Consider the following 26,154-nt stretch of genomic DNA (forward strand, 5'->3'; position numbering starts at 1 on the left):
ACACTGAGATTGAAACATAGAAGTAACTGTTTAGCCCCAAATTAACGAGGTGCTATGCTAAGCAAGCATGTCCATTAATCCCTAATGAGGATTTTAAACACATTAAAACTTCCTAATACAAAATGTTTGCCTTCCTTTTATCCAATAACAAATAAGCCAATAATTTTCTGGCTCTAAATGACACTATTAACTGTCATGGCATGTTTTATTTGACAAACCCTCCATTCAAATACTGTAAAACCAATTAATTTGCCTGCTGTGAAATGTGTTTCTTGATAGCTTTCATGCGACTTTTTTTCTCCTCAAAGAAATGTAAATAGGAAGTCAATGTAGGTGCCTGATTTTGCTTTAAAAAATATGCCATGGCAGCTATAGGTTGTCTACCTGGTTTGCAATTCAAATGAATTGAAAGGCAACCTCCATTTTCTGGTCACAATTACAAATTGGTCTCCTGATAAGTAAACTGTGTCAGAGTAATAGTTCTATTACCAGGAAGATGGTCTCATATTTGAGAACAGAGAGTTGGCAAAATTACCCTATCGTTTGATTATAAATAATGACTTGCAATCCTGGCCCTTATCCTTCCTGCTTTGTTAGGTGAACTGGCACTGGGGCCTGTTTCCGGCTCCATCCAGGCTTCCCCCAAGTGCACCTGCACGCGTGCCCAGGAAACTGCTCCTAAATGCGGACTTAAGTCCGGATGCTTTTATTTGAAAACACCACAACTGGTCACACTTTTTTGTTGGCAGAAAAATCAATAGAACAAATACAAGAAGTTCCTGTTTCTTAAACTTCCCCTGGGCCTTACTTAGTATCTCTAGTTAGCTTGAGAGATGGCCCCAAGGCACCATCTTCCCAGCATTTATGGGACACTCTGAAACATTTGGCTCATGGAAGGGCATGATGCTTTTCCAGAATATTAGTCTGCAAACACAGACACTTGATACAGCGTCATAAAGAAGGGGTCTGTGGCATTAAGCATGGGCCTGCTCTGTGGTGCATCTTGAGCCCACTGCATCATACCCTGAAGACCAAAGAGGGAGTGATGTTGGACGACCATGGCTTATGGAGCCTAGTGCTTTATACCAATCAACGTGGACAGTGTATGCATGACACCAATAATCTTTGCTTGCCTCACATCTGCATGAAAACCCAGGATTGGTTACTTTTCAGCTGTGAAAGTCTGCAAGATAAACAGGCACCTGGCAGGTGTTTATAATTCCACATACAATTACAACATATTACCGATACAAATAAAATACACTCGGTGAGATAACCACACTTACTCCTGAATCAGTGCATTGGAGTACTTCCAAACTTGGGAGTTTAGAAAAACTCTGTTTGCATTTAAAAAAACCATCCTGAATGGAAAATATACATTGCATCCCCACTCTGCACAGTGTACTACATGAAGCATTGTGGGAAATTCAGTAAAATGCAGCAGATGATAAAAGACTAAATGTCCACAGGGAACATCTACTCCAGACGAGCATACAGGACCTGCATACCTAAAACAGTGATGACAAAGCATGTATTTTCAGATCCCTGAATCAGGCACATGGGAGGAGGATTTTTCTTTGAGTATGAGAGTATGAGGATGGCATGCATTGGATGACCAGATATGTGAATTTCCAGAATATTTAATATGGGAAGAATGAAAGTGATTATTTCATGTCAGTACTATCCTATAAATCTAGACTTCATGGTAATCCTGCTTTAAAAAAAAAAAAAAAAAAACAGATGTGGGATGCCTGGCTGGCTCAGTCGGTGGAGCCTGTGACTCTTGATCTCGGGGTTGTGAGTTCAAGCCCCATGATGGGAGTAGAGATTATGTAAAAATAAAATCTTAAAAAAATAAAATAAAAAAGACATATGGTTGGCTTTGACAATACTTGTAACAGAAGTCTCAGAAGGCAGAACTGTCTGCAGATCCAGGAAAAGTTAGAAAAGGAAGGGAGATTTGACCTTAACTTTGAATATGAGAACAGATTTGGACAGGTAGCAACTACAGCACAGTATGCCTTTTGGCAAGTCACAGTTTCTCCGTATATAAAACAATGAAGCTGGCCTAGAACCCAGTCTCAAAAGTGACCCCCATCTGTTAAAAACAAGTCTATCAGTCTGTGGTCCAAATCAGATTAATTTCAAAACTTCAATCTGTATTCATCAGATGATCTCTCATTAATAGAAGTCTCCAATCTAGGGACATCTGGTTTGCTCAGCCAGAAGAGCATGTGACTCTTGATCTCAGGGTTGTGAGTTTGAGCCCCACACTCGGTGTAGAGATTACTTAAAATAAATAAATTTTAAAAAAATAGTATCATAAAAAAGAAGTCTTCGATCTAAAATGAAGAGCTATCAATCTCAAAGGTGTAGAGCCCACATGATCTACAGAAGTAAAAATGTCAAGCCATTCCAGCAAATACTCTCAAAATGGAAACAGACAGACATTATGCTTTAGAACTTCAGTGGAAGCATTTAAAATATGAACAGTTTGACTTTCATTATCAGGGAGACCACAATAACAATTAGATGTCATTTTCAAAAATAACATGTTGACCCCAAAGTCAAAGTGTCTCAATCATGGGAGATCTCATGGAGTTAGAGGTTGTTGCTAAATGTTCGTGAAAATACAATCTAGACTTGACTAAGTCAACAAACTTGAAGCCAAAACATGTAGAAGTGGTTCTGTTTAAAAAGATTATTTTGAAAAATTCCATAGTAGTTCCTAAATCTTCCTTTTTTTAATCAAGATTTGGGACTGTACTGAGACCACCAGACATCAAGTGTGCTTGCGACCTTTTAGACTGTCAGACCAGACAGATTTTTATCTTATGCGAATCAACGCAGAGCCTCCAAGGTGCAGTGCCAGAGCACGAATCCATTTCACTAGACAGTCATTGAAATTATAATTCAAAGTTCAACTTACTTTCGCATTTTCTACTGCAATACTTTTGGCAGCCCAGGGCAGAAAGTCGAAACCTGGTTTCCAATGGAGACCACTTCTAGTGGTTTCTAAATGTTGGCAGCAAGAATTCCTTCTTGTCAAAGAGATCAGCAGTCACTGGCTTTCATTAATTTACTTTCAATGACTGCTGCTCACTCCGAGGAAGTCTTTCTTTACCTAAGGATGTTGACCTGCTGTTGGACCCCATCAGAAACAGACACGAAGAGACACTGATATATGAGGAGATTGGGAAATCCCCTCCAGTGCCCTTTCCAGACTCCACAACTTCCATTTATTCTCACTGAAGCCATGAGCACAAAACACAAGATTTGTGGAGAAGACACATAGCTGGAATCTATAAAAGCTCCTGACTCAAGATAAATAAACTCACTGATATATAATACACTATAAAGTATTATTTGATGATCTTTAGAATCAGTTTAAGGGCATTCTTCATTCAAATGGATTATCATAAAGAAGAGGGACTTTTAAAATCGAAAGCAATATGCCAACTTAAATGATGCAATTACCAGTACTTAGTGTGCATTTAGTTGGGTACCCAAAAGGCCCTGGGCTGAGGGCATACTGGAAATAAAAATTTATTGTGATCACACCAATCTTGAAATTATCTGGCCTTGCACACAGATGCCTATACGACACATTTCATTAATTTCTAAGTGTTTTGCTTTTGTTTTAGGATCTGTTCTCCAAAGGCAAACATGACACCTTATCAGGATGCTCCTAGGTCTTTAGCACCATCAAACATCTATTTTGTAATGAAAAGCTTTCAAATTAGCATTTTCAAGATTCTCAGTTTCTCTTTTCTGTAAATGACAATTCAACTGCAAGTGAGATCTCCTAAATCCTTAATGTGAAGATCTTAACCCCTTTATTCAAAACTCTAAGAACAGCTCCCCGGTGACATCATTTCCTGCTACTGGTCTATAAACATAGACTATACAGAGTTCCCATGAAAGCCACAGGAATTCAGGAGCCAAGTTCATGGACTGCAATGAAGATCCCACTGGGATGAAAGGATACTTGTGACAAGGTAAATAATGTCCTCACAAATTCAAAACCATCAACAGAAATGGGAAGAAGACCACTGACGGCCTAAAGAGAGACCTACAAAATGACATTTTGAAAACCTGAGAGAGGAAGAAGAGCATCTTGAAGGTTCATCACCTGTACAATAATGAATCAGAGTCCATGCTTTGAAGAGCACCTGCTGTCATCACCAGTAGACCAACCTGTACGTCCAGCCAGGACCCCCAAGTTGCTAAGCGTTGAGGTCTCAGGTTCAACACTGAGGTCAGCGCCTTGCTACTCTACTTCGCTCCTCCTCTGGCTTCTGTGTTTCCACCATTTACATCCAACTGAAGGAAATTCCTACAGGTTCATTGGCTCTCCGAATATGCCATGAAAACTGTCTTCCCACGAGCAGTCATGGTCCAGCTTGATTTGAGAAGTCCTGAGTATGTGGTGAAATAAGCTTAATAATAATAATAATAATAATAATAATAATAATAAGCTTCCGGGGCTGGAATGAAGGAAGACACCTGATCACTCAACACAACATATCCTTCCCCTTTAATCATTCCATTCAAGGAATGGGGAAGGAGACAAATAGTGCTGGCAGGGGCAACCTTTCCATCTTTAGAAATTTGGTCCCTTAGAGTAAGATAGGCATCCTGAAAAAGAACTGCCTACGACAGCCATTCTAGGTATGGTGGAAGCCTTTGGTCCAAACCGTTCAAGTTCTGACCATGATCTACTAAATCTGCTGGACAACATGGAGGAGAAGGACCAGGTAATAAATGAAACAACTCTCTAATGATACATGTGCCATCTGTCATCTGTGAGCTTATTGTCAATGGACTACTTCTCAATTGCTTGTCCAGTAATGGATACATTCATCTCACAATAAATTCTAGTCAGAGAAAGGACCTGGGGGTTATATACTCCAACCTTCTAACATGTAGCCCATTTTAAAGCTAAGAACCAATGAGGTGCAGAGAGGTAAAAGAATTGGCCCAAGGTCACACAGCCAGGTGAATGGAAGGACTGGGGCTAACCTCTGGTCCATTGGACAGAAAAGGTCAAGGTTTTGTCGTCATATAATACAACCATTAACTTACATAATCCCCATAATGGATGACTCATTACCTCATGATTCCATTTGATTTGCCTCAAGTCACTTCAGTTCCATCAAACAACTAAAGCAGTTCTACTCAAGCTTCTTCTGGAAGATCTAATTGCTCTATTTACACAGTCTCCTCTGTATTCTGTTGGGAACTGGTGGGGGAGTGTGGGGCAGCAGGGACAGAAGTGACTGCCTTATCCCTGAAAGTGGCATCTAAATGGAGTGTCTCTTCAAAATGTTTTTAAAATTTTTAAATAGTGTGATGCTGTGGCAATTGTTAAGACTATGATGAAAAACCTCTGGGAAAGCCGTTTCTGGCGCCCTCTCCCACCAGCACCATCAGAGGCTGGATCATCGGAAAGCCAGAGTCCAGCTCAGTCTGGAGCCGAGTATGTTGGGCAGTAGGCCAAAGCTCCTGCTTAGATTTTTGGCCGGAGGGGCATAGTATTCATGGTCATTGCCTCGGCCTCCATAGCACCATGTTCAGTCTAAACACCTGAGCCAATCAAAGCAGAGACAGGAAAAGGGAAGTATTGAGAAGAGAAGTTAGATGAATAAACTCATTTTGTAAATTTTGACTAAGGTGCAGAAAATAATAGTATCTGTTAATTTCTGGAGCAACATGTTTTGGAGCAGCTATACATGTCCCACGTCTGTAAATGATCCTTCATATGCCTATGTCCTCCTATGGTCATGGAGATTAAGTAAGCTCAAGGATGAGCCCGGCCTAGTGCAAGTGCCCCACAAGCATTTCTGTGAACAATAGGCATTTAAATGACCATTTTAACACAAAATCGATAACCAAACTATGGCCTGATATCAACCTCCAGGCCTCATCCGTCTAGACTCTAGAGTGAACACTTGGTGACAGCTGCCCCCAAGGCACACTGAGCACTATATGCAGACCATCCCAACAACGGCAATTTACATAATGATTTTCACAACGGATTGCTTAACAGTATACTAAGTTAATGGTTAGGTTCAAAAACGCAAACTATAATGTCGTCAAAGCCTAGGATATATATTATTATCCCCATTTTTAAATGATGAAAGTGAGGTTCAGAGAGGTTAAGTGATTTGCCCAAGGTCACACAGTTAACGTGATAGAGCCAAGACAGAAAACCATGTCGGTATGACTTCAAACCCTTGTTTTTAACCATTGTATGAGGAAAAAAAAATTACTAAAAAAGGTACGCAGTAGCCCTTATTAAAGTTGTGTTAATTATTTTCACTTTGCAAAACTCCTCTGTTGTACCAATATAACAGAATGTAGTGAACATACAAGTTGCAGTTCAATAAGCCCAATATTTCCATTGTTCTGATGAGCATAAGATTATATATGCCCAGCTCTGTAGGATAAACAAGATATCATGATTATGTCTTTGCATTCACAACTACTACGACCAATACAAGCACTTCAGATTAATCTATACAAAGTGCAATGTGTAGCTTAATGGGCTATCTCAAATGATCTCAAAGAGAAGCTGATTAAAATGGCCATGAGAGGACTTGGTGGCATTTTTATTTTGTACATAACAAATTAAATCAAACCAGAAGGTAAGATTATGTGGAGCCTGTCGAATGAAGACAAGTGATTCAGAAGTGAAAGTTTTTTAAAAGAGAAAAACTTGAATTGGCCTGCTATGGATTTCTGAATTTGGAACCTCAGTGTTTCTCTCTGCAGATGTGAAATACGGGTGTGAATGTACATAAAATAGATAGATACTGGCCCACAACTGAGAATCTAATGGCAAAATGGGTCCCCCTTGAGGGATTTTCAAAGCCAAATTTTTCAAAGGCTGCATTTCTCACAAATTCCCTCTAATGGTTTGAGTACTCATTTGTTTATCCTATCTGGCTCTAATCAGAGGAAACCTACTCTTTCTGGTATTATCATGAAAAACTTTGTGGTTCAGCCATGTTTGAAATGCTCCTTTGACCTTGATCATGGCCAAGCTGAGCCTCTGGCAATCAGTCCCACTCTCTGGTCAATTCAACATATCAGTATCCTTTTATTTCCATCTTCCTGTTTCCAGACCCCCAGGTTGGACAATAAATACACCTCATAATCAGCCTGCCTAATTCGACCAACAATAGAGAGGGAATTTTTAAAATGTATGGTTTACTGAGGGAGGACAGGGTAGGCAATGGGAAAATCTTGCAGCTGAGGTCGGAAGAGCCTGGGTTCTACTCTTCTCTCTGGGTCTCTCACCCAGGAAATGAAGAAACTGGAGGAGCACATATCCCAGATTTTACAGAGCTCCCCAAAATAATACCATGACTGGTGATCAAGTGAATTGTTCATACTAAAACCAGTAATACTGAAAGGAAGTCATTTTATAATGACCTACAAGCAATGATTCCTTTGAGGAAGGTGAATTATACTTTCACCCAGAGTGCTCAGTAAGGGTTGGACTCTCAGACAGTCTTCATAACATTTGAGAGCTTCAAACTACATCATCTGAAGCATCCCTCACTATTTACTCTGATAGTTTGGGCCCATTTTTCATCAAGTATGTGTCTTTGGTGAATCACCTCTGTTCTGTTGGCCAAAGCCTCCTTGTTATGAAATGAAGGGTTCTGAGGCTTTCCATGATCTATACTGTCTATGAGCCTCCATCCATATCCCTGTGATCCCCCGGACCTCCTGCAGTTGTTAGGATGAAATAATCACTTCTGGTGATAACCAGTATTTCCATCCCAACTCAAGGGACACAGATCCCATTGGGACAGTAAAAAATGCAATCCACTGTCCACTCCCAGCTTTAAGCCGCCACTCATTTCTGGGGTCCAGATGAGGACGGCAGAACTAGATTCTTCATTGGCTGAGATAAGGCGTGGGCATCTTTGCATCTCTGTAAAGGCAGTGAGATCTTAGGACACACTTTAAAGCTATTTATAACCAAATAAACATTTCAAGAGATGATAGACAATAATATTCTTCAGTCATTCTGGTGGGAAATATCCCATCACGGCTCCTAACTTCACAAAGAAATTAATGCCTTCCAGGTATATCATTTCTCCCTAGAACACATCCAAGGGGGCATCACATAGTTCAGCCTCTGTAGTAAGTATGCACTAAGTTGTATACAGGAGCACGGTAATCTGTTTTAGTGCATTAAAGAAAAAAAAAAAAAAACAGAGTACACACAACAGCTTCAAACCTGAAACTGATGTAAATTCAGTTTTTAAAAACCCTACTGAGCCCTAGGTGAGTCCCTAGCTTTGAGAGACCCCATGAGGTTCTCTGGTTCTGCAGTGCTAGCCCTCAGACTGTGGACTGGGAACGGATGGCAGCTCCTGGGAGTAGGGCGGCAGCTGAAACAAAGAGGGCCTCATTACCATGCAAGGCACAACAGCCTTCAGATGTGATGAGAAACGTGACTGCATGACAAACCGAGCCTGGGGAAATTTCAGAATCTGACCACCCAAGCATGCAGAAGAGGGTGGCGTGAACAGGGTCAGGCCAGCGGGAAGGTGGGTCGGCCCTGCACCAGGCATGCCAGTGGAGGCCCCCCGGCTCTCAACAGCCAGGGCCCCTTGGACCCGCAATTACACAGCTTTTGTAGGACTAGGGAACCCCCCAGACCCGGTTCTTGATATGTGGCTGTGTGGAACTGCTGGAAACAGAAAATCTAATGGAAGGACATGCTTCATTTTTATTGCATTAGGCCGTTTAGTATGCATTTTACACACGATTCTATACCGCTTTGGAGTGAGCATGAAACCAACAGCCGCCTGTGGATAATTCTGAGGAAGATAAACAATCGCTAAAGTCCTTCTCCCTGCCCCAAATGATTTCTCCGTGAGGTCTAAACCGGTCAGGATGTGCTGCCAAATGCACTTAGTGGGGAGAGATACATCAGCTCTCAGATCACACAAATGACTAAGCAACTCACATTAGAACCTGGAAGCTGAAACGGAGCAAAGTATCCTTAACTAAAACATGGACTTTCGTCTTCCGCCAAATGTGTCACTCTATTGTTAAAGGTATCTGCTACAGTTCTAGAAGGATGAGGTTAACTGACAGAGAGAGTTCGCAAATTCCTCCGCTCAGATCGATACAATTCTCCAGCTCTGGAGTCTCTACATTGATGACAATCTCTTTCATTGTAGTGATTAGAGATTCAGCACCTTTTAATCACCTTCAACATGACAACTACACATATCTATAGCTCTGTGATTTACAGCAATTGACAGTGTTAAAAATCGGTGATTATGAGGTTGGCTTTTTGATGTTACTGATTTTCCGATCTATTTCAACCAAAGTGCAAATAATGCCCATTAAGCCATTGTTGCAATGTTGACACAAGCAGGCAAAAGGAAATCTGAGTTTGATTTTGACACTTCTGTGCTAACGAACTGAAAATATAATGAAGAACAATGTCAACGCGAACTTTCAATTTTCCTAGTCTCATAACAAGTGCCTCTCTTCTGCTTCCTAACTACTGGAGGTTGAGGCCAATCATCTATAATACGTTGTTGTTATTGGGAGGTTTGGGGTTTTTTACATAATGACAGATTTTTTTTCTGATTTAAAAAAAAATTTTTTATTAACATATAATGTATTATTAGCCCCAGGGGTACAGGTCTGTGAATCACCAGGTTTATACTTCACCACACTCACCATAGCACATACCTTCCCCAAATGACAGATATTTTTGAAATGCAGTAGACATATTTCAGTTTGGAGTGATAATGAAATGGCTTTGCCTATTCACAAATTAAACAGCACATCTCAAAGAGGGAGCTTGGACTACTTTCTCTCTCTCTCTCTCTCTCTCTCTCTCACACACACACACACACACACACACACTGATAGTTGTTCAAAAAACTGATTCAGAAAGTTGACTAACTTCACACCACTATATACTGATGCACAAATGCCTTTCCATTACATAGGACTGGGTCCAAAATCATGAAATGCAATGAAAGAGAGACCATCTTAACAAAGAAGTATAAAACCTAACTCTGGCCAACAGTGGTGATTAGACACCTAGGCTTTTAATTAATTCATGCATTCATTCAGTAAACATTTGTGACTAATAACCATCCTTTACTGAGTGTCTATTATGTGCTGGTGCTTGGCATATATATAATCTGTAATACTCATAATGCCTATGAAGTAGGCACCAGAACCTTTCATTAAACAGGGGGCAGGCTTGCTGAATGTGCCCGGTGTCCTCACACATGAATACCCTGAGATACTGTGGTTCACAATACAGTAATTATCATAGTAAAGTGAGTCAAATGCGTTTTTGGGTTTCACACTGCACATAAAAGTTATGTTTACTCTACACTGTAGTCTATAAAGTGTACAATAGAATTATGTCCAAAAAAAAACAATGTACATACCTTAAATAAAAAACACTTTATTGCTGGAAAATTCTAAGCATCATTTGGACTTTCAGTGAGTCATAATCACTGATCACAGATCACTATAACAAATACAATAATAATGAAAAAGCTTGAGATATTGTGAAAATTACCAAAATGTGACATAGACAATGCTGTTGGAAAGGTGGCACCAATAGACTTGCTCGACATAGTGTTGCTACAAACCTTCAATTTGTAAGAACAAAAACAAAACAAAAACAGAAAAAAAGCACAGTATCTTCAAAGTACAATAAAGCAAGGGCAATAAAATGAGGCATGATCATAAAAGTAAAATCTGGACAAAGACATGCAGAGGGGGAAGAGACAGTGAAGACACAGGGATAAGACAGCCATCTCTAAGCCAAGGAGAAGCCTGAAACTGTCCTCCCTCACATGCCTTCTAGAAGAAATCAACCCTGCCAATACCTTGATCTCAGATTGTGAGACATTTCTGTTGTTTAAACCACCTTGTTTGTAGTACTTTGCTCCAGCAGCCTTAGCAAATTAATTCAGTCATATAGCCTAGTTGGTGGGATAAGACAAACACAGGAATGCCTACGCTATAAGGCAGACAAAAGAAAATAACCTAAGGTGGAATGCAACTGACTGAGCCAGTTGAGCATAGGACTCTCGATTCTGGCACAGGTCACGATCTCAGGGTCTTGGGATCAAGCCCTGGCCTGGGTGTGGAACCTGTTTGGGATTCTCTCTCTCCCTCTGTCCTTTCCCCCACCCCCACTCTCTCCCTCATGAAAGGAAGGAAGGAAGGAAGAAAGAAAGAAAGAAAGAAAGAGAGAAAGAAAGAAAGAAAATGACAAAAGGAGGTAGGAACAACATTCAATGGAGGGGGTGGATAGTGTTAATTACTGGAGGAGGGGGAGAAGGCAATAGCACTGTGGGGGTAATTCCCCATTTTCATAGAGTGACAACAATAGAAATAAGAACTACAATAAGAATAATGATTAATAATGATACAAACTCTAGCCACAGTTACTGAGTACTTAATATGTGCTGGGCACTGTGCTAAATGCCCCATAAGGATTATCTAATGTAATCCTCAGAGCAATCCTGGGAGGTAAATTCGAGAATTATCCCTGTGTTCCACTGGACACCTGCTGGGCCACAAACTTGGATATGAAGCTGGTAAATTCCACCCCCCCATGCAGCAATGATGCAGACTGTGTCTCTTCTACCAGACCAAGCCCACACTCAGGTGGGTCCCTGGGCCCCTATCTTCAATGTTCCCTAAAATGTTTCTCTCATATTGCTCACAAACTGATTTGTCTCACATATAGTCCATTTCCCTTTTGACATTGGGCTCACGAGCCAGTGCCAAATAATGTTTCCCTACTGACCTGTCTTCCTTATAGCAGGGAGGGTATGTAAAGATTCTCATAAGAGAGCCAATTCCTTAGAGCTAGGCTTACAGAGCATGGAATCAACACAGTCAGTAGACCCTACAGGGCCTGAGGTAGAATGCGCAGCCCGGGATTCCTACACTCTGTGTCCAAATGGGTCTATGGTGACACAAGCCCTTATGTGTCTACACCACACCACCCCTAACTCATGTTCCCCTCCTTTCCTGAGCACAAAAGCTCCAAATCATCAAATGCATACTTGGTGGTGGATACTCACTCAATTTTAAATTTATCAACTGCATTATGAAACTGACAGATGGCCATGACAATAACAGAAACCTACAGCTAATGCTGACCATATCCTTCCAAACGAAAAAATAGAAATGATCATCTCACAGGTGTGTGTGTGTGTGTGTGTGTGTGTGTGAGAGAGAGAGAGAGAGAGAGAGAGAGAGAGAGGAGAGACTTGAGTATATTTGCACTGTGATTCTTACCAACTTCATTCAGTTATCATATATCCCAAAGCAGACTTCCATCATATAATGTATTTAATTCAATCAAGGCTCTTTGATGAACTGGGCAACTCACTTGGTGCTAAAACAGGAAGGATTTGCGGAATGGGTTCTTAACCTGGGATCCATCAAGGGGGTCTCGGGGGATCTGAAATTATGTGCAAAATTTCATGTGCATGCCTATGGGCATTTTCTGGCAAGAGGTTCCACCATTTTGATTGAACTCTCAAAATACACTGTGATCCATCAAAGGGTAAAAGACTTAAGGTTTATGGGGATGATTGGGCAAAATATCTAATATTCAAGGGGAGAGTCTTGAAACATTGAGGTATATCTATAGTGTATCTCCTGCAGCATGAAGGGTGCACACAGCTCATCCAATAGCTGGCAGGACTTGCACTCATACCCGACACCAAGCCTGAAGAGGGTGAAGAGATGAGAGAGAAGATGAAGCATGGACATGGCAGGAGTCCTTGTTTTGATCCCACAGCACCAGGGGGTCCCAGAAATTGCCGAAATTTCACCTCCCAGGATGTAGCTTACCCTGAAAGTGGCATAATTATCCTGACACTGGGTTCAAATGAATGAGAGTCCTGGAACCATATGGGTGACCAGGAAAGACAGTAATAGAACCCCTGACTAAAGGCTCATCTCACCAGGCCAGGGAACCATTACAGAAAAGATGAGCAGAGCCAGCTCCCCAAACTGGTCTGTGTGTGACTGTGGGGCTGGGTCTGAGCATGTAACTATGCATGCACCCCCTGCCTCTCTCTGCTAATGTGGGGGGCGGAGGAGGGTGTGCAGGAGAAGCAAAAGCATAAACAGCTGAATTTAGTCAAAGGCTTAATTGTTTCCCAGACGTATATGCTGTGGCTCCCAAATGGAAGCCTCGCCAGATCGACCCCCACTGATGGCCTGTGGCTTTGTGTGTGTCACCCACTTATGCCTGCCTCTGAGAGGGACGGCTCATGCACGGAGACAGTGGGCTGTTTGGGAGCCGCTTCTGCGTGTGTAATTAGTCACGGTGCACCTGTACCTAACTGCATTAACAATTAACACAATTACACACACAATTGTGGAATTGCCCCCACTATTTGAATAATTAGTGAGCTAACAACATGATTTGCAGGTGCAATTGAGCAATTATGTACAGTTCCAAAGTGGAATATGCATATTTAGAGGCTTGGATGAGGTCCATTACTAAATCTTGTTCCAAATGGTCAAATTAATTTTATTATTAGAAGGACTGGTACTCAGCGAGAGCAAGCTAATCCTTGAGCATGCTAGCGTGAGGTACCAGGCACTGGTTCAGCTCATCAAGGTATTCAGCTCGGGGGTTCAGCAAGCAGAGGCACCGCTGCCAGAGTCCCAACTTCTTTTTGACTTGCCTTTAGAAACCTGCTTCAAATTCACTGTTCAAATGCACTTTGTCTCAGCACAGCTCCACTGGGTCCCAAGTCCTGGGTCGGCAAACCGAGAGCTCAGCACTAGGCACTGAACAAAAATATCACCTCAGCTGTGTCCTACAAGAAAGATGCCCAGAAACTTGTTGCCAGAAATGGGGTACTACCCATAGCCAGGCCCCAGTGGGCAGGGCAAAGGCAGGAGTGACCACACACTTAGATGCAGACAGCCAGGGCTGGTGCACCTTGCAAGTTCTCTGGCATTTAATAAGTTTTCTTCAGTCTACTCTGTACTCTAGTCACTCCCAGGCTAGGTGAGTGTCTCTTTGCCACTGAAAAGAACATTCGCTAAAGGCTCAAGCTTCAGGTGTACATGATGGCCAAGCCAACTGGGCTGTAAGCCATTTGCCCCCATTACTGTGGAAAGCCCAGGAGGAGATGCAGAAGCTAGATTGTGCTGGAAACCCAGGGAGAGTGCCCACGTTCAGTTTAAAAGGCACCCAGGGCTTGACATTCCTTTGATCTTGCGGACCCTGTTAGAAAAAGCTGGAGGTCTCTGTCCAATCTGCATATCATTCAGCAGCTCCGCCCCGAGTTTGAGCTATCCAAAAAGCAGCAGCAGAAAAAGCCACCCGTGGGTCTAATGGCAATTCTGTAGATCTCACAGGACCAAGGTAATACTTTCTTCTAGAGAGACAAGGCGCAAGTCACACCTGAAGATTGTTCTTATATTCTAGAATGAGCCCCAGTCATATTGAGGCATCCACTGAGTCATCTATGGGTGATACGTGATACACATCATTTAAGGGCAGAGGTAAAAGGAAACTGGAGGTGTGACCTGGATACCATGCAGCAGGGGACATGCCAACGCACTGCCTGCATCTGCTCTTCATCCTTTAAGCACCATGCACTGCCGAGATGGTTTGTGGTGATGTTCTAGTTCTGTCCCTATGTCTTCTGAATATCAAGTGTTTTTTCCATATAAAGAGGGGAAATGTCAATAAATTCTGACTAGCCAATTAGATTTCAATAGGAAAGCCTATAGGTCAAAGATGAGAGACCACCCCCCACCACAACATTATTTGCTCCATAACAATGTGAATCAGAAATGGAAGGCTGGAACAAGGATCATTTGTAAAGATTCTGGTATGCTGGAAAGAATCAATCCCCTTTTCCTCATTTGTACTTTGCCTAACTTTTAGAGATCAGGAAAATGAGATGAGACTGAAGATAAACTCTGTGTGCTGACTTCTTTCCAACAAGACTGGGAAAATTCTTACTTTGGAATATTGCATTTTTTAGCCATCTCAATGTCATATTTTTTTTACTGTTCAGCTGCATGAAAAATTACCTAACTTGTTGAAATAGATTTCTTGACCCACGTATAGCTACATTAAATGGTGTAATTTAATGCAATCTAATTAAATTAGCACCAATTAGACAGGCTAAATTAAAGGGCATGTCACTAATAAATTTTATGCTAAACATATTATTGATAATAAGCTCACTAAAATGCATAATGAAATAAAATATTTTTTAGTGTAGTTTAGTCTAAATAATATCCCAAAGTCTTCAGTGTGAAATACACCAAGGAAAACCCTTACTCCCTTATAGAGAAATGGCAAAACAACATTCTGCCTGTATCAACTGTGGGTGTGATTTGTTATTATGTTTGTCATTCTGATTTCTTAACAGTATTTCCAAGGGGCTCCTGAGTGGCTCAGTCAGTTGAACATCGGACTCTTGATTTCGGCTCCGGTCATGATCTCAGGGTCATGAGATCCAGCCCTGCATCAGGCTCCATGCTCAGCAGAGTCTCCTCCAGGATTCTCTCTCCCTCTCCTGTCGCCCTCTCCCCCTTCAAATAAATTAAAAAAAAATCTTTCATAATATCTCCAAAACATTTCTCCTTAAGAGGACTCAGTTTTGTAACCTCTAAAAGGTCATCTCCAAATTTATTCTGGAGCAGAAAGAAGGCATAGTTTAAGATGGTATTAGAAAGAAAATAAGCTTTGGTATCAAGATACCCAGATTTTGATCAGTCTCAGGTCTGCCACTTATTGGTTTGAATAACCTTTGTGGAAGACAAAAAAATGGTTTCGAGAAAGAAATGTCCACGTTCAATCCCTGGAATCTGTAAATGTTAGCTTCTATGACAAAAGATGTGATTAAATTGTCTTCAGAGGAGTGAATTTATCCTGGATCATACAATCACATGTATCCTCATGTAAGGAAGAGTTTTGAGATAGACATAGAATAGCAGAAGACACATCAACACAGAGAGAAGCTGACAGAGGCAGAGACTGGAGAATATGGAAAAGCTGAAAGAGGCAAGGAAGTCTTCTCCGCAAGGGCTTCTAAAAAGTCCCACAGACAACTTCAGTTTGGACTTCTAGCCCCTAGAACTATTGGAGAACCCATTTCTGTTGCTTTAGGCCACTCAGTTTGCATTAACTCATTACAGCAGACAGAAGAAATGAATACCACCCAGGCTCTCACTTTGCTTGGGTGTAACATGAGGCCAGAAAAGTCAACCTCACAGATTCAATGTGACAAACTTAAGAGTAAGTAGTTAACCCTTGAACATTGTAGGTTTGAACTGCAAGGGACCACTTATACATAGATTTTCTTGAATAAATATTTTCTCTTCCTTATGATTTCTTAACATTTTCTTTTCTCTAGCTTACTTTATTGTAAGAAGATGATATCGAATGCACATAACATACAAAAGATGTGTTGACCGTTGATGTTCTTGGCAAGGCTTTCCGGTCAACAACAGGTTATTAGTAGTTAAGTTCCAGTGGAGTCAAAAGTTATCCGCAGATCTTCAACTGCATGGGGGATTCGCACCCTTAACTGCCATGGTCGTGCTATTGTGGAAGGCCAAGTGCACTCCAGCACTGATACCAACCATATAAAAATGAATGGAGAGGGTTACACTATGCTTTTCACTAAGGGCAGATAAGGATGTGCTGATTGCACATAATTACAAAGAATCAAGCAAAAGAGCTGAACTACCCAATCCCTGAAAATTGATCTGCAGGTTCCAGGCCAATAAAGTCCAACCAGCTCTTCTGATCATGAATAGGCCCCCAAAGTTCATTACATGAGGAAACCCTTAACTGATTTTTTTTTTCTGGCCTACAAACAGGAAATAGCACTGGGCAATTCCTCTGCAGAGACTGGTCTGTCTCTCTAGTTGTGGACCTCACTCCCTACCTACTGGTCTTGAGGCCAAAGAGATGCAATTTTCCCCCAAGCAAAACCTAAATTCCCATAAACAGGAGGAAGAAGGAAGGGGCCATGAGGATTACAACCATGGTAGCCAACTCTGGCAGAGAGATCTCAATTTGGCAGGAGACATAAGAAAGGCTGATGAATGAGGGAGAGAGGTAGGAAACGAAGTCAGCAAAGTGGAAAGGAAGAAGGAAAAAGAGGGGAATAGATAAGATGGTGAAAGAGCTTGTCATTAAGTGCAGAAGAATGGTCTGCATCAATAAGGGGATAGGCACCTGTCTCCAGACTCTTCTGTTCCCTTCTGTGTTGGTCTGTGCTCCTACATGGAGAAGAAGACATCTATCTCATGCTAAAAAGGTAATTATCGGAGCTAAAATAAGTGCTCACTTGTGGATGATGATTGTATGGAAGGTTTCTGGTATGCCTCCTCCTTATTCTCCTGAATAGTGCCTTAATCACTTTTAAACATTATTTGAATCATGTTTGCCAAAATTCATTTTACATTTTTGACGGCCTTGATTCATTTTGGGGGAGAGCTGGGCCATAAACCAATAATGGTGAATGAGTTATCTGCTAGGATAGAGGCAGCCATCCCTGCCTTGCCATTTCCGACCAGTATGTGCTGCTGGTTGTAGCTGCAATAAGGGAAGACTGAATCCTACATCTTCATTCAAAGAGGAAACTCTCAGAAATGGAGGTTTTCTCCCAAAAGCTCAAGACAGTCTGCATGAAATAACTGATTGGAGCCTGGTGGTCACACATCTCTCATATTTTAACTCCTTGCAAAATGAACGACTGCTCCCTCTGATTTCCTGGGAGAGACGTACTTTCCTGTACATTTGAGGGCATCTTCATCCTTGTTCTGTCTATACTTCTAATACTGAGGGACTCTGCAAAGCCAGTGTACTTCCTGAGATGGTTTCCATCCAGGACAAAAAGAAAAACTACCTTCTGTCCTATTTTCCCCCCATAAAATCTCCCTGCTTTAAGGGCTCCTGTAGTGCAAGCTAATTTTACCAGACCTTTGACAATGTTTTTTCCAACAGCAGCTTTACATCTCTCTAGCATACTCATCATTTGCATTTGTCATTCTGAATAATTCTCTCCCCAATTTTGTATATTTCGAGGATGAATCTCATTTACTACTCAGGAGGCTACCCTCTTCACCCAGTGCTTGTAAAATTGCCCTGGCCTTCATTCAATCTGGTTATAAGAGGCTGGTTAATAAGAGCTAGAAACAGCCTTTATTGGAGGGGTACTTTCTCCTCTTAAAGATCTGGGATGGAGGAAATTAACTGCATTCAAATGTATAGTCATTATTATTTTCATAGCACCCCAAACTAATTACTTCTTTTTAAAAGATACATAATGTTTTAAAGATTTTATTTATTTATTTATTTATTTATTTATTTAAGAGCCAGGGCAGGAGCAGGGAGAGGAGCACAGGGAGAAGCCAATTCCCTGCTGAGCAGGGAACCTGATGCCAGACTTGATCCCAGGACTCCAGGATCATAACCTGAGCCAAAGTCAGACACAACCCACTGAGCCATCCAGGAGCCCCCAAAGATACGTAATTTTATCTTACAACCAAAAATGGCGTGGTATCTAAATAAAATTTAGGCAATAGAGTTATTGAAAAAGACTCTATAGACTCACCCCACCTAGAAATTACTAGAGAGAACATCTCAGTGCATGGTCCTTTAGTGTTTTGTCATTTTTACATACATAAGCTTCTTGAAGAAACAAAATATATTATACCATACATAACCAGTTGCTTCTTGATCAGTGGATGGGTGATTTATTATCATTATACTTTGTCTTCTTACGCTGGTTTTGTTTCCATAGTAGTATAACTCCATGACAGATTAAAAAATGTAAAATAAGGGGCGCCTGGGTGGCTCTTAACCCTGGGTGGGTTAAGCCGCTGCCTTCGGCTCAGGTCATGATCCCAGGTCCTGGGTTCGAGCCCCACATCGGGCTTTCTGCTCAGCAGGGAGCCTGCTTCCTCCTCTCTCTCTGCCTGCCTCTCTGCCTACTTGTGATTTCTCTCTGTCAAATAAATAAATAAAATCTTTAAAAAAAATTTTAAAAAATGTAAAATAAAATATATAAGGCATCAGTTTTCTCAATCCCACTTCTAAGCCCAAATATCCCTTATTTCTTCATTGCTTTCAATTATCTGGAGATTCCTAATAAAGAAATCTTTACATAGCTCTCATTAGAAGATAAAACAATTACATTCCAAACAGACTTTTGGAATGGTTTTTGAGAGAAATTTTAACACAACCAAATAGTACACCTGAAATTCATAGGGGTAGGAAAAAAAAATAAAACCAAACCTTCGGAAGTGTAAACCACTCTTCTATAATCATCACATGGTATTTTATACATCCCATGTTAAACTCATAAAAAGCATCATTTTGCCATTCTTTCCTCTTGGATTCCAAATTTCAAACATCGGAGCTCCTTTCAAATGCCTCTATAATCCTTTCTTCATGGCTACACACTGAGATGCATAAAGGATGAGAAATCAAAGTTGTCAGCCATCTGAGAATTTTTAATGTATCAAACATCGCCTTCTAAATACATTTCTATTTCATTTCAAAAACAAAACATGAGTGATTTAGTTTTTAAAAAGTCAATCTGGTTCATTAACCTATAACTATACCAAAGCAAGAGTCAATTACATTGCCACATCAGATGTGTGTTGAGATAATTACCCTGAAAAGAAGATGTAAGGATGCCCATAAAGGCAGTGAAATGTGACCTATTAAATCAGGCTGTAACCTATTATGGGTCAAAAAACACATTTGTAGGGCCAACGGTCTCCTGCCTACATCCAGTCTTGCATGAATTCTGCAGGTGTCTTTTGAAACTAAACTTTCGATCTGTCCTTGCATTTCAAATTGGGGTCTTGTCTTCCTACCTTGGCTATCTGGGATGCATGTATGCACTTCACAGAACTAATTGCCTACTTAAGATTATGTCTCTTGAAATCTATTGGCAAAACCCGGCAAAACAACAAGATCATGTTATATTAAATAAGCAGGGAGTCATTTGGGTTCACTTTCCTATAAGTCCTCCTCCTGTTAATACTTTGTAACATTGATTTCCATCTCCAAATGCAACATCTATTACAGCAAGGGAGCAAATGAGTCAGCAATCAGATGAACTGAGGATCACCTGGTATGAGAGGAGAAAAAATATTTACTACTGTCTTTACTTGGATTACTGCCAGTCACAACACAGACAAGATGGTGATGGGCTAAGATGTGGTTTTGATTCTGGGAACGAAATAGGGTGGAGGGAATGTTCATTACCAGGCAGTACAATATGGAAATCAGGGGCCACCTTTTTGCAATGACAGATGGAAAAGAGAAGGAGGAGACGGTGATAAGGACCAAGCACAGGTCTCAGATCAGTTTGTGGCAACTGCTACATCTGAAAATGGATGGTCTCTTCTCTTAGATGACACAGAAAAGCCATTTAGTCCTAGGTACACCGTATTCCTCTTCTGTGGTATTCAGAGAACTCCTGGGAGTCAGTCAGCATATAGTTAGAGTCACCACTAAGGTTGCCCACAGTGAAAAGACACAAACAACCCCATAAGGGAAAAATGTTCCCTCATGTTCCCTCCCTGCCTTGAAGGGCCAGAGTGTGTTCTGCCCCAACAGTGAATGTGCAGTTATATGCATGTGATGCTTCTGTCCAGGGAAGCCTGTTATAGACTTAGCACACAAGGTCTGCAGCCAAGGCTGGCCACGTGGGCACTTTCTACCTCGCACGTACCCAAAATCCAGACCCTCAGAAAGAAGGCAGGTGTTCAGCACATAGCACATTGGTGTAGGAACAGTCTAGGCACAGTGAGCCAGCTTTTATAGTTAGGGAATATTTCTGAAGTCAAGTTCCCAAACACCAGCCAAGGGCCAACCTTGCAAGCAGACTTTTCTAAAGATTATGGTATTAGTACTGCACAGATACACTTACAGTGAAATGCACATATACTATATGGTTCATTTTAAGCAGATAGGGGGAGGCACTGCATTAAAATATGTTCTCCAATCAGTCCTCATGAAGGATTGAGAGGCTTTCCCCATTCAGGTTCTTCAGAGGCCATGGTCATCCCTTTAATGTCTCAAAGGATCAGGGACTCCCTGGCAGTATCACTTATTATGCAATTTAAATTAGCATGAGATCTTACCCCTTTGTTGTGTCTTTATTGGGCTTCCTCCACTTGTTCCGCCTCCTGCCCTTGAAACCATACACCTGCCCCCCAACCCCACAATTACAAATTCCACTGAAATTTCAAAGTTCAGATCAAATGCCATCTCCTGCTTCTGAAGCCTTCCCCGGCAACCCTGGCAGGACTGTCTCTACCTCTCATAGTAGTTTCTACCTTGAGCCATGGTTATTCATGTGTGTAAACTGCCCTGACTTACCCTTCTAGCCGCAAGCTGCATGAAGGCAGGGGCTAATGTCTAACAGTACTCACAGCTAGTGGGCACCAAACAAATGTACGTCAGCTGGGTGGATGATGGAATAATCTGGAAAGGCTTTGAACTGGCCCATATGAATTTTGCTGATAACTGAACTTATAAAGAAGGCATGTGTTCACAAAGAAAGCTCTGCCTGCGGCAGCAGGAATCACAATGCTATAAAACTGTTTTTACTTGAATGCAAAATGTACTTCTTTGAAATGAATTTCCCATTTGGACAGCTGGAAATCTGAAGATCTTTCCTGGGAAACAGCCCAAAATTTAATATCAGGGCAATGAGAAGGGGTCTGGGTTTGAAATCTGTTCGATTAATTTCGAGTCCTGAGTCTGAGGAGCGGCATTTTCCACATTACTCCAACAACTCTGGCTTGCTCCCAAATCACTTGGAACGTCTGTTCTAGACTCCCAGTGAAACTACAGCCCCAAGAGGGAGACAGGAGCCAAGTCCAACTCGGAGGGGCAGGGCCGAAGTCTTTGTGCCCTACATACCCAGAGATGGTTCTATAATTCTGACCAAGGTAGCCAGGAACACACTTGGACACGAAGCACAAGCCATTTAAAAACTGTTCAACAGTTTCCCAACAGGGACCAAAAATACATTCTCATCAGCCCTGCTTGCTATCTGGTCACCTTAGTTTCTTCTGCTACAGGTTTGTATTCTTGCCATTAGGGGAAACCGCTCATGCTTCGCGCTTGCTTGCAGCCTTCATGCCACTCTAACTGCCTTTTCTCCGGTGTATTCAAAATAGCCCCTTCAGAAGGATGGTGCACCTGCCTTTCCAGAAAGCAAGTCCAATTGTAAAGATTTTTCTAGTAAGCCTTTTTTTACAGTAAAAATTTGCATTTGTCCATTTTGTAATGTGGTTTTTTCACCTATCAAGTTCCTGCCAAGCAGGGTCCCCACTCCATGTTGCTGGGTGAGATGAGAAGCAGCAGTTTCTGGACCCAGACAGCCTGTGTGCTCGGCACCATCTGCAGACACATGCCAGGCACCTGGGCCTCTCTGAATCTCCACCTTCTCATCCAGAAATGGGAGCGAACAGATCCTATTTCCAAGGGGAGTTTAATGGCAAAGGCTGGGATTGAAGAAGAAGAAGAAGAAGAAGAAGAAGAAGAAGAAGAAGAAGAAGAAGAAGAAGAAGAAGAAGAAGAAAAGAAGAAGTAGTAGTAGTAGTAGTAGTGGTGAGAGAATGCAAGATCTGATTCCCTCACAGACAGGTTGTACAGCAAACAAATCAACACACAAAACTGTACCCTATAATTTTCTGCCAAACTGAGCATATTTTGGTCAGTGAACCCAAAATGCTGCTTCTCTCCCCCTGTAATCTCTACCCAAGGAAGGAACTTCTCTTTTGAATGTATTCTCTACATGTTGCCTGTGGGAAGGCCTCATCTGCAACCTAACCAGTTAGTACCCCCAAACTGAAGGGTCCTACAAAACACTGGGGCTTACCAACATGTGTGTGTGCGCAGGCACATTTTTGTTCCATTTTGAAAGGGAATCCCAAAGACACTCTATAACATTGTACAGTAATCCCTTCTCTACAGAAGACTCAGAAGGAAAACAAACTACAACTGACTTCAGTGAGATCCACAAACATAAAACAGCTGTGTACTATGGCTCATTAAAAAAACATTAAATATCCTTCACCTACATTACAAGCCCAGTTGTGAAAATAAAGCTGTCTTATTTCATTAAGAATAACCAAGTGAGTAAGTAATGCCAATAATCACCCTCTATCAACATGGCCGTAATTTGTCTGTCAGCCCTTTTAAGTTCTTAGCAAATTAGTTCATTCAGAAAATGGTTGAAAGGATACTCTGAAAGGATACTAGGTGAAGAAGAGTTTTCAACTGAGAGATGGAGACATACAGGCTGACTGAAGGCAGGGTCCACTAGGGTGCGGGAGAGGCCTTTGTTAGTGGACCTTGCCTTCAGTTGGCCTGTATGTCTCTTTCTGCTTGCTTCTTAACAGAACTCTTCCTGGGGTGGTCTGTCTCATTGATGCCGTTTGTTGCTTCGCATTCACGCTTACTTCAATGATGTCATTTTCTCAAATAAAGGCCTTTCATTCAGGGGCCCCTGGGTGGCTCAGTCAGTTAAGCATCTGCCTTCAGCTCAGGTCATAGTTTCAGGCTCCCTGCTCAGCAGGGAGTCTGTGTCTCCCTCTCCCACTCCTCCTGCTCGTGCTCTCTCTCTCTCTCTCTCTCTGTCAAATAAATAACATCTTAAAAAAAAAGACCTTTCATTTAAGAAGTTATTCATGCTTAGTTGTTACAATCATCTTTTAATCCACTGCGACCATTTGACCTACATCATCTCATCATATTAATAACACAAACTGAACCTCATCATAAATGATCATGTTTTATTTTAACACCAAAAATCCTCTTTCCTTTCCAATTGCCTTTCTGTAACACAACGTACAATATGGGAATCAATTCTATAATTCGTGTTGGCAAGGATGGAATCACAGTCTGGGACAATGATCTGAGAAGTTCTATTCAGGTGGCATTTTGCAAATCATATTACCGTGGTCCCCCAATGTGGATACTAGCTACCTTCTCCTTTGCCCTTAGACCCAAACCTAACAAACAAAAATGTAATCCGAACAGAAATGCAAAGGCCAAAAAACATGCTACTACTCACAATCAAGGGAAAACCCACACTTCAATACTTCTGGCATTCCTGAGCACTAGGAAATTCTGAGAGAACACTAAGCCAAGACAAAAAGTAAAACCATCCCTGCCAGATCAGAATCCTTGCTTATATAGACCTTCTAAGGAAGGAAATCTACAATGTCACTTAGATGACGAGGCATTCAATGTTGCCCTACATAGAAATCCCATACGCAGAAAGGGGTTCTATAAACCCTGATCCATCTGCTTGCAGAAAGCATCTAAGGTATACCTTATTTATTCATAGTTAAAACTCTACCCACAGTCAAGAAGTAAGGGGCTTTAAAATCAAACTCCACTGGTGTGTTTCGGTCTGTCTCTCTCACCAAGAACCCATACGTTACTGATAAAGATGGCATTGGGAATTTCCCAATCTAGTAAGTAATGTGCATCACTGTATGATAGACGTGGTCTAATGGGAAAGAATGCAATCACCCCCAAGGGTCCCTGGTGGCTTAGTTAGACAGCTCAGCCCACTGCTGCTACTGAAGAAACCAGAAGATTCACCTAAGAAAAAGGAAAAAGAAAGAAGTAAAGAGAAACAGGGCAAGAGATCAGGAAAAGCTGAGAATACAGAGTGGTAAATCATGTCCCACAGAGTAATGACTTCCTGGGGTCCCATTTGAAGCCCCAGAATGTGTGCCAACACCTTACCCTGCTTCTCTCAACTGCCAGGATCACTGCACATGTCCCCCAGCCAAAGAGATTGATTCTAGTGAGGAATTCAGGAACAAGTGTTTCAAAAGGATCTGTCAATGAGAAGCCAATTTTCCCCTTGAGTGCAATCATTCAGAACTAGCAAATTCCAGCTTGAAGATGAAATAACGGGATTGTATCACAAAATCTTTTGAAATCTGCATTTGTGAAACATCACAAAGAGTTTCATGTCACAAACTCGTGCATGCCAAGTGAACAAGTGGGTCTTCTGTTTTTATAAGGCACATGTATATGTAGGTATACATGCAAAAAGAGGCTTTGCAAAAGGAAACAAAAGGCAGGTTTTAAGGTTTTACGGTTTTAATCAGATTCTCAAAAACTAAATAAAACGAAGCCAACAAAATTACAATACGCCATTGACAAAAGAAAAAAATCACATCGCTGTTACTATTAAAGTTGTATTCTTAAACTAGTTTTCTGTTCTGATCTTGAACAAACAGGGCAATAAATTTGCATGTCCATAGTCCAATTATTTAAACAACTTACTTTATAGCAAAACCCAGAATTCATCAAAACTGGCATCTTTTAATGCTAATTCTAATTAGAACAAGCATTGCATTTTGTATGCTTTCCAATTATGCACGAGAAAAGTCAGCATAAGTGTCCTCTCTTATCATAATTATCTGTTTCTAATTTCAATTTTGGCTATGACTTTGCACTCAATGATGTAAATGTAACTGTTCCTGTCAGATGAAGATTAATTTGATTTAAGCCCTCTTTGTTCTAATTATATATTCTATTTCTGCTCACTATGCAAGTCCCTTTCTAAGCACATCTGTATTTTATCACAACAATGGGGAATTTCTTTGGTATTTAAAAGGCGACCATAAGATTTCTTTTTGGCACCAATAGGACAATTCTCATTAAGCTTGTGCCAAAGTATTTAAAATTTCAGCTGACTAATCTATAGATTAATGTAATTATTATTTGAATATTAAAGCATGAGCTTTTCTGAAATCAGGTCTCTAAACGTTATTGCTCTAATTATTCCCTCTGCTCCCAGGAAAACCTTATGGTTGTTAGTTTATTCCCTGAGCAAATTCCTTTATTGGGTGACACCTTTTGCATGCTATGTTGCCAATCAGAACCACTATAAAGACTGGTAAAGATAAAAAGTGGTCACTTGGGATTCACAGCTGTCTATCTGGAGGTCCAGAACTTGAGCACCCCTGCGTTCATCCTCAATTTCTCTAAGTTCCTACCTTGCTTTTCACAAAGATAATCAGGTGACAAGACGTGAAAAATAGCTAATCAACCCTGTAGTGAGTGTCTGGGGTATGGCGTCA

At 41.2% G+C, this 26,154-nt stretch overlaps 1 protein-coding gene across 11 annotated transcripts in view; it reads right to left on the reverse strand.

Annotated features, from left to right (window-relative positions):
- Positions 1-26,154, reverse strand: part of AFF2 (ALF transcription elongation factor 2) — a 710,743-nt gene that overhangs the window by 187,777 nt on the left and 496,812 nt on the right. The window lies entirely within an intron of this gene.

Source organism: Lutra lutra, chromosome X (assembly GCF_902655055.1).
Source record: "Lutra lutra chromosome X, mLutLut1.2, whole genome shotgun sequence".
In the NCBI taxonomy this organism is placed as follows: domain Eukaryota; kingdom Metazoa; phylum Chordata; class Mammalia; order Carnivora; family Mustelidae; genus Lutra; species Lutra lutra.